Here is a 12,024-nt window from a genome sequence, read left to right on the forward strand (position 1 = left end):
AGACAAATGAGTGCTTTCACACAAGCTGCCTCAGCATGAATTTCCCTTGCCCCCTTGAGATCTTCCAAGGTACCATTCCTCTGGAAACTGCTGGTCTCTGGCAAGTAGCCTGCATACTCTCTTCTGTTTGCTGGACTTCCTAGTGATCATAAAAGCAAAATCAGCCCCTCCTGTTCTGAAGGATTGGTTCTGCTTCCCTGACATTACATCTGAGCCTGCACACAGTTACACTGGCATTCACATCTGGATTGTCATCAGACCTGGCAGCATCACAAAGGAGGTGAGTCAAGCCCAGGCTCCTTGCAAGAACAGCATGTGATTTAGGTCCAAGCAAGCATAACTGAGCAAACCTGTACTTCAATGTGGTTAGATAGAAGGTAGGAGAATAGAGACAAGTAGTGAAGGTAATCTGGCCCCTAAGGAGTTAGAGCTGTGCTAATTATCAAGCATTAAGAACAAGCCTGCTCTTAATAGGCCACAGCTGGATCCAGTTAAGAGGGGTATTATAAAAGAACAGGTTGGGTGGTCGAGAGGGGAGATGGAGTTTGTTGCCTGTGCTGAGAAGAAGGAGTCAGTGCTGTGAGGAGCTGCTCATGAAAATCACCTAGAAGGTACGAAACCTTTCCAATAGGACAGCAACATTTCAAGGATGTTGTTCATAGGATTTCTGCTCTGAGCGTAAGAAGTCTCATGTCTCTTTTCTCCTGCCAGCTGCTGCTGTCCTACTCCCACTTCTGTCCTTCCTGTATTTTCTCTGTTCATGAAACTTCCTGTTCCTTTAGGCCTCGTGTCCTTCATCACTGGGACATGCATGTCCCTCCCCATCCTCTTCCTCTGCACCTCAGCACCTACCATGAGGTATTCCACCTTTCTCTTACCAGGTTTCTGCCCCACAGGCCCATCTTGTGTGTTTATAACCTCTTCTGGTAGGAAGGCAAATAAATCTGGTACACCTGTCTTTATAGACCCAGCAATTAAAAAAGGAGGCTTCTCTGGAGAACCACAATCATATACAAGAACAGCCAATTAGAAAAACTGAAGAGAAAAAAAGAAAAACAAACAAACAAAAAAACCCAATCTAGGCTTTGTCTTCCATTCCCATTTCTAATTTCTCTTGTAATATGACCATCATGAGGAATGAGCTAATCTATCCATTGTTGGACACGCATTAACTTTTCAGAGGACCTGGTTAGGAAGCCATGGGTCATGCCAGGGCCTTGATAGGCAGATGATAGTCTTTCCCTCCAATGCTAGAAAAAGAATAAATGAGCTATCTGAGAGGAAGGTTTTCCAGAATATACTCAAGCGTCTAATCAAGACACAGCCCTTTTAGGAAACTTGTATTGGCAACTATCTTAAACCTCTGCACTTAATGGGGAAGCAACCATGCTTTTTTCCCACCTAAGGTAAACACTTAGTTAAAATTTAAAACAAAACAAAACCCCACAGCACCCAACAACTCCCCTCCCACTTGTAATTTTGCTCTTTAGTCAACATTAATTTCTTTCTTGTATCTTTTTCCCCTCCTTTATCCCATCCCAGTTCACGTCTCCTCCTTTTTATGTCCCACAACAATGTACCATGGGAATTGTCCTGAGGCTCAGAAAGTCCTCCTATATGCCTGAATAGCATCATCTTCAAGGGCAGTACAACTGCTGGCTGAGCACCTCAGGCAATACAGCAGAGCAAACAAGAGGCAGTAACAATGACCACTAATGTCTGAAGATCACAAGCAGCAAAGATTTTGCATTAAAAGCTGTGAAGAAGAGCTGAAGACAAGGATTTTAGGTAATGTCCAGCTTTTCAGGTTACTCATAGATCACTTCAGTGCATTGTCAGTGCCACGCTCCAGCTGTCTGGAGATAAGATAGAAAAAAAAAAAGATTATCTGTCCATTCATCTAGATGGACAGGAGCTCTTCGGTTTTTTTCTTAAACAACCGAAGCAGGCCTGAGATCAATTCCATTTTTTGTTGAGGAAATTAGTTTATTAAGAGGCTGGTGACTCACCAGCCATTGGTAAGCCATTGTTTTGGCTTGGCATACTCCTGCCTATCTGATTCTTCCTGTCTTTCACGGTCTGAGGTCAGTGGTAAAAACAGCTGCAGCTGTAAAGCCTAACTCTTACCCTACTGTAGAATTTTGCAGCTTCAATTTTAATGATAGTCTCCTTGCTAAGGTATGCAAAGGAAGACTAGTGATTTCCAGCACATTTACCCAGACTTTCTAATTGTCATGGTCTTGTCTGGGCTATTGTCTCTGTTGTAAATTCTGTTATAATCAATTATTTACTCATCCATTTATTTATTTCACCTATTGGTACTAAAAGAAATTACCCTATAGGAACATCAGCTGTTACAATGGAGACGAATGCAGAGAACAGAAACAACCTGCATTTCACTTTAGAGAAGTCACAAGGGTGACCCATCAGCTTTAAGAAACTCTTGGCAGTGCTAATCTTTTGCTGTCTGGTCTGACTTCAACCACCAGCCTGCTGCCATCCAAAGAGATTAGGAAGTATATGTTAAAGGTGAGAAAATGTCCTGCAAACCCCACCATTCAGGCCTGAAGTACCATTTTTTAAATAGCACCAACTAATATAACTTGAATATATTTAAATGGTCCAGAGTTCAGATGCAGGGAAAAAAAACCAAAAACAACATGCCTGCCATGGAGATTATTAAAGACCCTGATCTCTTCAGCTTAGCTTGGAGATGGCTGAGAGGTGGCTTGATTATTGTCTACAAGAATCTTCACAGGGAGAAAAATCACACATTCCAGAAGCAGAGAGAGACAGACCAGAGCAGAAAAGCAGGAAAATTTCTGGGTGCAAAATTCAAGCAGCTTCAGAATGGAAATAAGGTAACTGTAGTTTAAAAGTGAGGCTGTTATTCATTGGAATAAAACATAAAAGGAGAAAAGGGGTTTGTCATTCTCTTTGTACCACGCTTAGTAGTGTCCCTTAGCAGACAGAAGGTTAGTGCAGAAGCACGTGGATGAGTTCAATAGCCTGCAGTAATCTGGAAATCAATTTTAAATGCTTGTGATGGTCTCTTTGGGCCTCAAATATGACATGCATTCATATCACCCTACCACAAGCAGTTGGCACTGAATGAGCAGATCAAGATTGATGGATGAACTCCAAATGTTAATTTAAAGACTTTTAAGCCACAATTAACTGCAGCAATCAACTTTCTCTGTTTAAATTTGTATCTTTACTATGGTATGTGTGGAGAATATTTGCTGTCTTTTGGCAATATAGAATATCACTCTGAAATTTTGTGATGTTTATGACTATCTACAGTGTTAATTTAGAACAACCTGTTTCCCACAGTTGTTGCAATACAGTTAAAACCTGTAACAAGACCAAGCAAATAGTGTTCCCTAAACATAGCAAAAAAACTCACTGCCTTAAAATCCAAATAAATTATTATAGTATAATAATACTAATAATAGTGCACTAATGCTATGAACCACAGGAGGCCTTACAGAAATAGATGTCAAACAAGTGAAACCTTTGAGAAAAAAAGAGATGAATAATACTTTCATTTCAAATAAGAACTCCAATTACAAATAAGCTTTTAAAAGAGAGTGAAAATTAGACCACAACATCATTACCACGGCCTGGAGGTGAGTGGCAACTTGTGAACTAACTGGCTTTATGATAGCTTCTGAAAATCTATGAGATGTACTCTGAGAGAGATAGTGGGTGCAAAATTCTAATCATAGCAAAAGGAAGGAAGGATTATCAAATAACTAATATACATGCTGTTCCTAATAATGTATAGTGACTGTTAAAGAAAGTGTTTCTCCAGGAAAAACATGACCCCACTCCCCTCCTCAGCTTCAAGATGGTCAATATTAGCAATTCCCAGAAGAACTATTTTTGCTAAACCTAAACACTACAAATTACATCTAGTGAGACTTTTTCCAGCTCTGTGACAAACACTGCTGTAGCAACCTCTTTGAGGAATGATGTGGCAGAAATTTGTGCAGAGCAGCCAGTCAATATGGAAGTGCTGCACAGCAACCCCTGTCAGGGCACCCTCCTGCAAAGTAACAGTCCCTCTTTTAGTCCAAAGAGAAATAAATAAGCCTACACTGCTGGAAGCTTGCATCACGCTCCCAGGAGGTTGTTGTGTGGGTCTGACCAACCCAGCCCACGGAAGGAGCTGATGGGTTTCCCTGCCCTGATCTTAGCAAGTACTGGGATCACGGGGTTTCCATGTGATGCGAGATGGTGCTCCCACTGCCTCCTCCTGAGCTTTCAGAGAAAAGAAGGAACTGTTTTCAGCAGGTTTTAAAAATGTGCTTCTGCACAGCCTTCAAGAGAGACAATCTGAGCAAGTAACGAGCACCAAATTCAGAGAGGCGGGGGTCACAGTAAGAGCATTGATCTATTCCATATATCTTCTTGGCTTGGTTTTGTTGAACCTCCTGCTATGTGTGAGAAGTTTGGCTTCCACTCTGCAAGGGCTAACACTCCCTCTGTGTGCAGGGCAAACACTACTGTCCAGCCCAGGTGCCAAGGATCAGTAGCTTTTGGATAGAGTATTTAATTTATACAGCACTTGGTGTGAAAAACAAGATATCTCTTGTAAAAAACAAGACAGCTTTCATGAACTGAAGCTGTAGCATCACCAGCTAACATTAATGTTTATTGGAAAGATCAATACCCATATAAGGATGAATTTGGATGTCTGTGGGACACAACATTTCAAATCTTTCTAATAAGAAAAGATCCTCACTACATAGTTTAGAGGTTGTCTATAACCATCCAATTCAATTTGGTACGTGCATATTTGGGTACATGAGTAAAATGCATACATTCTTCTATAAAAACTTGAATATTTACTTCTTTTTTTTTTTTGTCTGTTTGGCCTTGTTCAAACCTAAATGACTCTGTGCACAGTCCTGAATTACCTTTTAGAACTCCACTATGACCTATTGCTTATTTCACTTTGATCCCAGTAGCTTTGGAAAGGACTTTGGCGTGTTTACCTTGAAGTTACTCATCATGTATGCCCGTGGTATGTTTATACGCTGTAGCCTACTGATATTTCCCCTTTTTCTTTTACTTAAGGAAATAGGCCAAAGGTGATTTCAGGGTCCCTGTTTGGATATGCATCACCAATTCAGAGACCTTTGGCTTCCTCTAGTAAGTCAGGGACATCTTAGATGCCATTTTGCTCTCACATTTTTCCAGTGAGCGTGAGAAATGTCAGTCCATCAAGAGAAAATCTGACCTTAAGTTTAAAACAACTGAGGATACTATAATTAGACTGAAGTGAGCCCTGGTGTAATCATGCATTTCTGTCTCAAATATGATAATTTACTTTTCTTTCTTTTTTTTTCTTAGAATAATTCTATCAATATTTATGTTCAGTTTTCCAGTGGCAGTAGTTTAGGTGGTTGTTCTTTAACTGGGGAAGGGCTGAAAGAGGAGGAAAGCACAGAACTGTACTTTTCTATCAGGGATGATCCCCTGCTCCTGGCCATGCTCCAGCCTCGCTTAGGTTGTTTAGACTGAGGAGTGTGAGGGTTCCAGGAAAGAGCATACAGTAACTTAATTTATTAGTAGCAAACCATGCCAGAAACCTGTATTTTTATCATTTTCTACTAAATGTATACTATATGCAGGTCAATAAAGACCCATGAGTCCTGAAGAAAAGATTACATAACTAAAATGATTGTCATTATTTACCACTGTCTCTCAGCTTTGACACCTTACTTTCTGCCATCAGTCAGAACCCTGACTCTACCCTTTTCTTTACAATCAGTGGAATGTTTGTATTGGTTAAAGCACTTTAAGAAGGATATACAAATCTTGGGAGAAAATCAATGACAAAGTTTCTTCGTAAAGTACAAGTATTTCAGCACACACTTTGCTAGGCAGGAATGGAGAAAGCACATCTCCTCCCAACCCTACTTGAGAAGTCCATGTCACACCACTGATAGCCCTTCCTCAGAAACTGGAAATGGTTTTTTAAAACAAAATAGAAAAGTATTTTTTCCTTGGTTGTTTTGTTTTGTGGGTTTTTTGTTTGTTTGGTTTTTGTTTGTTTGTTGGTTTTTTTTACTCCTGTTGGATTCATCACAAGGCAGGTTTTCCAGGATGAGGAAACCAACTCTGCTGAACAGCCTGCTGAGAGAGCATCACCAGCCCTCCCATTCTGCTCTTCTGGACATGATAATTACAGCAATGAAGTGATTATATGTCATTTAACTCTAACAGAAGTTTCCCCAGCTGAGTGAAGGAGGTGAATTTTCAAGGCAATTTTACAAGAAAAGGCTCTCTTACCCCAGCTGACCTGATTTAGGAATATAAAGTACAGACTACACCTGACTGAGCAAGCAGCCCTCATCCCTTCCTTCCCAAACATAAGATAATCCTCCACAATTGCTTCAGGGATACAAGTAATGCAGTGATGTGATACTAGAAACAACAGTTTGGTGCTTCTCAAAGGGAAGTGGGCACATGACTATTAAAAATGACCATTTATTGTAACAGCTTCTTTACTTAAGAGGATTTTGTAAGGTAAAAAACAAAGACACTTTTAAAGGTCCATTTATTGCATAGTAATTAATATACCCATGTAGCCCAGTACCTTTATCCACATTACCAACTGCAAGTATAAACAACTTGTGAATAAAGCCATTAATCAGACTTTTCCCTATGTTTAAAACCTGATTTCTTCTAAACAACATTAGCAATATAGCTTTATGTTTAAAATTAGAATCTAAAATTATCTAATTTATAAGTAAACTGCAAGATGAACTTCAGCCCAGAAAATGCCTTTAAAACACTTAGTGTCAGTTTTCATGACAGTAAAACACACATCAATATAGCCATCACTGCTACATGTACTTCAGCAGGAAGTTGGCATATACAATTTCAGTTTCAATTTTGTCTGTCTCTTTATCATGCTGGCTAACTGAGGACTGAAAACAGTCTCATCATAAAAAGGCCCCATCCTCCAGCTGCCTGAAGGTCCTGCTGCACTGCATCTATGCAGTGCTACTCATGCAGGGGGCCTTCTACATCTACAGCTGGTTGATGTCTAGGAAAAAAAAAATCCCAGGAGAAAACTTGTTCTTAAGAATAGCTGTACTGTAAATTTAAGCAGTGGAAGATACTGCCTGGGATTTTGTTTCGGGTTGGTTTAGGGTCTTCCCATCCCTCACACAAGGTTTGGTGCTGGCAGTGAGCCCAGCAGTGGGGAGCTGCCCCACCCTTAAGCAGTGGCCTCCAGCTCTCTGGGCTGCTTCTCAGGCACCAAGAAAAAGGACTGCCTCACTACAAACCCAGCTGCTTCTCTGCCAGACTGTTGTACTCTGCTTCCCATTGTCGATACAATTTTGGATATGACAGCTTTTCACAGCACAGGACTAGCTGTTTCCTATGCACGTGTGAAATAGACCAGAGCCTAGACCTTGCACAGTTTCTACCTACAGAGTTTATAATAACAGGAATAACTATGTTAATAAAAGTTTCAGATATTCAGCCTTACCCCCCTGTAATCTAATAATAACAAACAGGTCTTTATCATGTAAGGCAGGGGACAGCAGTGATAATTGCAACTGCCTGAAATGCTTGTCTTCTATGCTGACAAAATACTTTCATTTTTCGTTAAGTAGCACCCTTGCTTTAGTTCCGGCTGCACAGCTGTTGCCTGGCTTGCCTACAATCATTGTTAATCATAATAGCTGTGAATTTGCCAATATTTATGTCTTGGAAACCAAATTTTTTTCCAGATCCATTCTGCACTTTTTTACTTTTTACCTCTTGACTCTGTGCATTGTAATGCCCACATCATAGTGTTCTTTTAGCAATTCATAGAGGAGGGTCTTTTACTAGTGGCTTGGTAAGACTATTGTCTTATTTGCTGGGCCTCAGTTTTATTTTGCTTTTGATCCTACTCCAGATCCTACCAAAACTGCAGATGATGAAATGCATCTAGCTCCATAATGTGCTAATTTATCCTAATTGATCAGGTTTGACCCAGAAACTGGGGATCTCTCAAATGATATAAGCTGATTTTGTGCAATAGTGTGCTCCACAGTCACAATAGTCAGTCACAGTGAGGACTGTTACCTCTAGAAGCTGAAGCTATATTTTTCAGCACTAAGTACTTCTGAATTCCAGAAAGTGGGTTGTTTGTTGTTTTTTTTTTAAGAGGTATCAATGCTTCTTGGGTTACTTAGTTTTTAGGCATTTATTTCAGGGTTTTTTAAGACTAATACTGAAGTCATATTTCTACTAGGATGCCTTCGCAAATGTGTCAGCACTGAGCATGCATTTCACAGACGTTATTCATTATTCCTGTAACACCGACTCCCTTCTTAGCATTCTCAAGTGTTCAATCTACTTAGTTACTGCTGTGTGCTCCACATGGAATAAAAATGCTCAAGCATCATGCCAGCATATATGGATAATGTATCCATAATCAAAGATGCAAAGAGAAATGCACATGTCACATCAAGCTGTGCTCTCACTTGGCTCAGTTTGAGATTGCAGCTGATTAAACGTCATAGTGGCTCTAGTCAATCTTGTCTACCTACCATGGGATTTCTGCCCACTTTAATGAACATGTATTTCATTACAAGGTCTAGGAAGACTGTCCAAGCAGTGTACCTTTTCTTCATATTTTTCTGTAACTTTGGAGCTGCCACAGCAGGTAAATATTAATTCCTTCAATTCTGAAGTCACAGTTTCTTCAAAACCTCATTTAATTGTTGTGTGCTTGTCTGTCAAGCAAGATTCCAAATAATTTTTTATTGCAATTCTTTTCAAAGATGGGAAAAGACACCACTCTTAACCCCCAAAAAGATATTTGTTAAGAATTGTATTAGATACATCCTTTAGCACTGATATTATTGTCAAGCTTAATTACTGCATTAGTAGCATTAGTAGATTGCTCTGCAATGTCCATTATTACCAGGTAGGTGGAACACCACCATGCATGTGCCTGCAAAGGCATGTCAAGAAGAAGACAGGAGATGCCTGAAAATGAGAAATATTGCAGGCTGCTTTACTTAGCAGCTGTATTTAAATCCACTGAGGTGAAGAAATACTAAGTCCTGAGGTGCATTTCTGACAACACGAAGTGCCATATGTACCCTGCACCTAGGAGGATTGTCCCTGCCATCCCCACACCCATAAATGGGGAATGGGGTATGGAGACTCCCTTCTGAGGGAGACACAGCATTCATTTGCTGAACAGACCAATCATCCAACAGCTCACCTCCTCAGAGGGCAAAATTTAGGTACTACTAAATATTATTAAAGCTCATCCAACCCTGGCTACCTTATGTATATGTCCTTGTGGGCAAAAACACTAGCCCTGGGTGCACTAGCACTGAAGACTCGTGGAGCCAAGAATGGAGGAGTCAGGAATGCTGTCCTGCATCCCCCCACCGCAGACAGCAGTTCAGGAGAGTGCAGATGTGTGCCGGCAGCAAAGGATGAGGGGCTGCAGAACTGCTACCTACAGAAAACCACTGCTAGAGTATCCCATGCAGAGTAACTGCTGCACAGATTAGAGTCCATCAGCTAAAAACCTGGAAGGAAACTCTGGTACACCAGCTTTCAAATGCAATGAGGAAAAGTTGTAGCCTAGTGACTGACAGTAACAAAAGTCAGTGAGTTAAAAATGCAGTGACCTGGCCAAAGGCTGAGGGAAAATAAGGAGGATAACTGGACAGCCAAATAAACTTCAGAAGTATCTCCTTGCAAAGGTCAGAAGGACAAGGCTAACAAGAAACAAAAGAAAGCAATGAGAATGTCAGGAAGAAATTCCAGGAAATGGCAGGCAGGGTATTTGTGAAGATAGTCTAAGGGATAAAAGATTGCAGGGAACCTGTTTGTTTGAAAACCAAACCAGCTGCAATTACTTGCTCTGATTAGAAGAAACACAGGAGCCATCCTTCGACATACATGGCTTGTCTTATTCACAAGCACATAATGACCTAAAAATTAAAAGGGAACAAGTAAATAGCCAAAAGGACATATGAGGAGTTGAAAATAAAGAAATGGTGTCAGTTTGCAGATAAAAGAATCAGAAAGGTTGAGCTATGAAATCAGTTTCAACTACCATGGGACATAAAAGACAATTAAAGGAGTTTGATAAAAGCATTAGAAAATAAAATGAGACAAAGAAAGTTGCAGTCATTCAATAATGCAGAAAGAGTCCATGACAGATAAAAGCAGAAGTGTCTTAATAATAACCCAAAATACATATGAATTTAGCATGAAATAAATAGGAAGAAGCAGACTAGGGAAAAAACAGGTGGAATATATTTTAGGAAAAAATGTGTGGCAAACCTAATGAAACTTGCTATGAAATCCACCAGGCCCTAACAAAAGCAATTTGAAATTATCAGTTTGAGATGATTAGTGATTTTCCTCCAGGTCATGGGAGGACAGGGCAGTCCCACACTGGAGAAGAGCACGTGTCTGAAGAGAAGGGATTCACAAAAACAAGCAAATTATAAGTCAAATGGCCTAATTTTGACATTAAAAAAAAAAAAACCAAAAAAAACCAAAAAAAAACAAAATGCACCACAAAGAAAAACCTGCTTCAATAATTTATTAAACTACCAGTTAATGTTCACTCAGGGAGCAACATGCTCAAAAGTACAACTAACACAGACTTCTCAAGAGCAACTCATGTCAACTCCAATCTAATTTATCTATTGAACAGGTTAAAAGGGGTAAAAGAAAAGCTATGGATACATTAAGGGGATATTTTGTACAGTTTTTTATATCCTTTTAAAAAGCTAAAAAAAGTATGCAAATAAAAGCTCTATAAATATATACAGAACAAAAGCAAACTTCAAATCCTTGCTAGCTGGTTTTGTTGCATAACAGGTAGAGCCTGTCATGTGGGACTGCTTTCTTCCAGAAACATTTCAGGTTAATGATTTTTCCATTAACTGCTTTGGAAAAAAAAAAAAGTGAGATACTCCCAAAATTGGAGAAGAGTACTGCACTGCTGGTAAGATCTTGACTGAGATATGGTGATCCTTGGCTATGGCTTAAGAAATCTAAACACAAATGGAATAGGCAAAAGGTTAAAAAATGTAACAGGCACAGACTGTGGGTAAAGGCTAAAAGAACTTGTTTACTCCAGGAAGAAAAAACAATGCCTCCCAATGCAGACAGATTATTGATTTGTTCCCTACATGGAATTAAGAAAAAAAATTACAAATTTTCAGTATAGGAGAATAAAACTATATTTTTAGCCTTATTATGTAAGGCTAAAATTTAGTTCTATAACTGTAGCTGTAATATTTAATGACTAAGCCTGGCCATCTAGGATGTGGAATCGTACCACATGAGGATTTTGTTTGAACATATAGGACTGATTTCCACACAGCTTTCTTATATTAGTGCATGCCAAATCAACGGGAATAAATGATTCCTTGAGATCTAGTTCAGTTTCACACTACTGCTTTTAAATAGGAGTCCAAGTAGTTTACAGAAGTATGCTAGCCTATGTTTTGGCTTTTCATAATGCAATATGCCAAGAGGATTAAAACTCTTCCACTCATACAGCAAAGCAAGGCGTGTTGTGGGGTGTCATATCATATTCTGAATATATATAGAAGAAGGAGAGGTTACCCAATGCTTTTCCTCAAACCTGCTCCTCTCTAAGCAAGCAATGAGGGAGGAAGTGTGAAGAGAAGCTTTTTGTTGGGACTTTTTGGTACAGCTTTTGAGCATTTGGGGTTTGGTGTGGGTTTGTTTTTTGGTTTTGTTTGTTTGTTTTTGTGTTTTGTTTGGGGTATTTTTGTTATTGTTTTGTTTGTTTCGTTGGTTTTGTTTGGTATGGTTTTGTTTTGTCTCAGGACCTGAGATCCTGCAGGGAAGAGGGGAAACAGAAGGAAACAATGCAGCCATGGAATCCAGGGCTTGTTGCAGAGGGTAGCTGTGCCCCAGGCTGCACTCTCAGCCCAGCTCTGGCCCTTAAAAACTGAGGCTGCAAGTCTTTGGAAAGCACAGGAGATAAACATACATTTTCAC

Source organism: Passer domesticus, chromosome 3, assembly GCF_036417665.1.
Source record: "Passer domesticus isolate bPasDom1 chromosome 3, bPasDom1.hap1, whole genome shotgun sequence".
NCBI classification, from domain to species: domain Eukaryota; kingdom Metazoa; phylum Chordata; class Aves; order Passeriformes; family Passeridae; genus Passer; species Passer domesticus.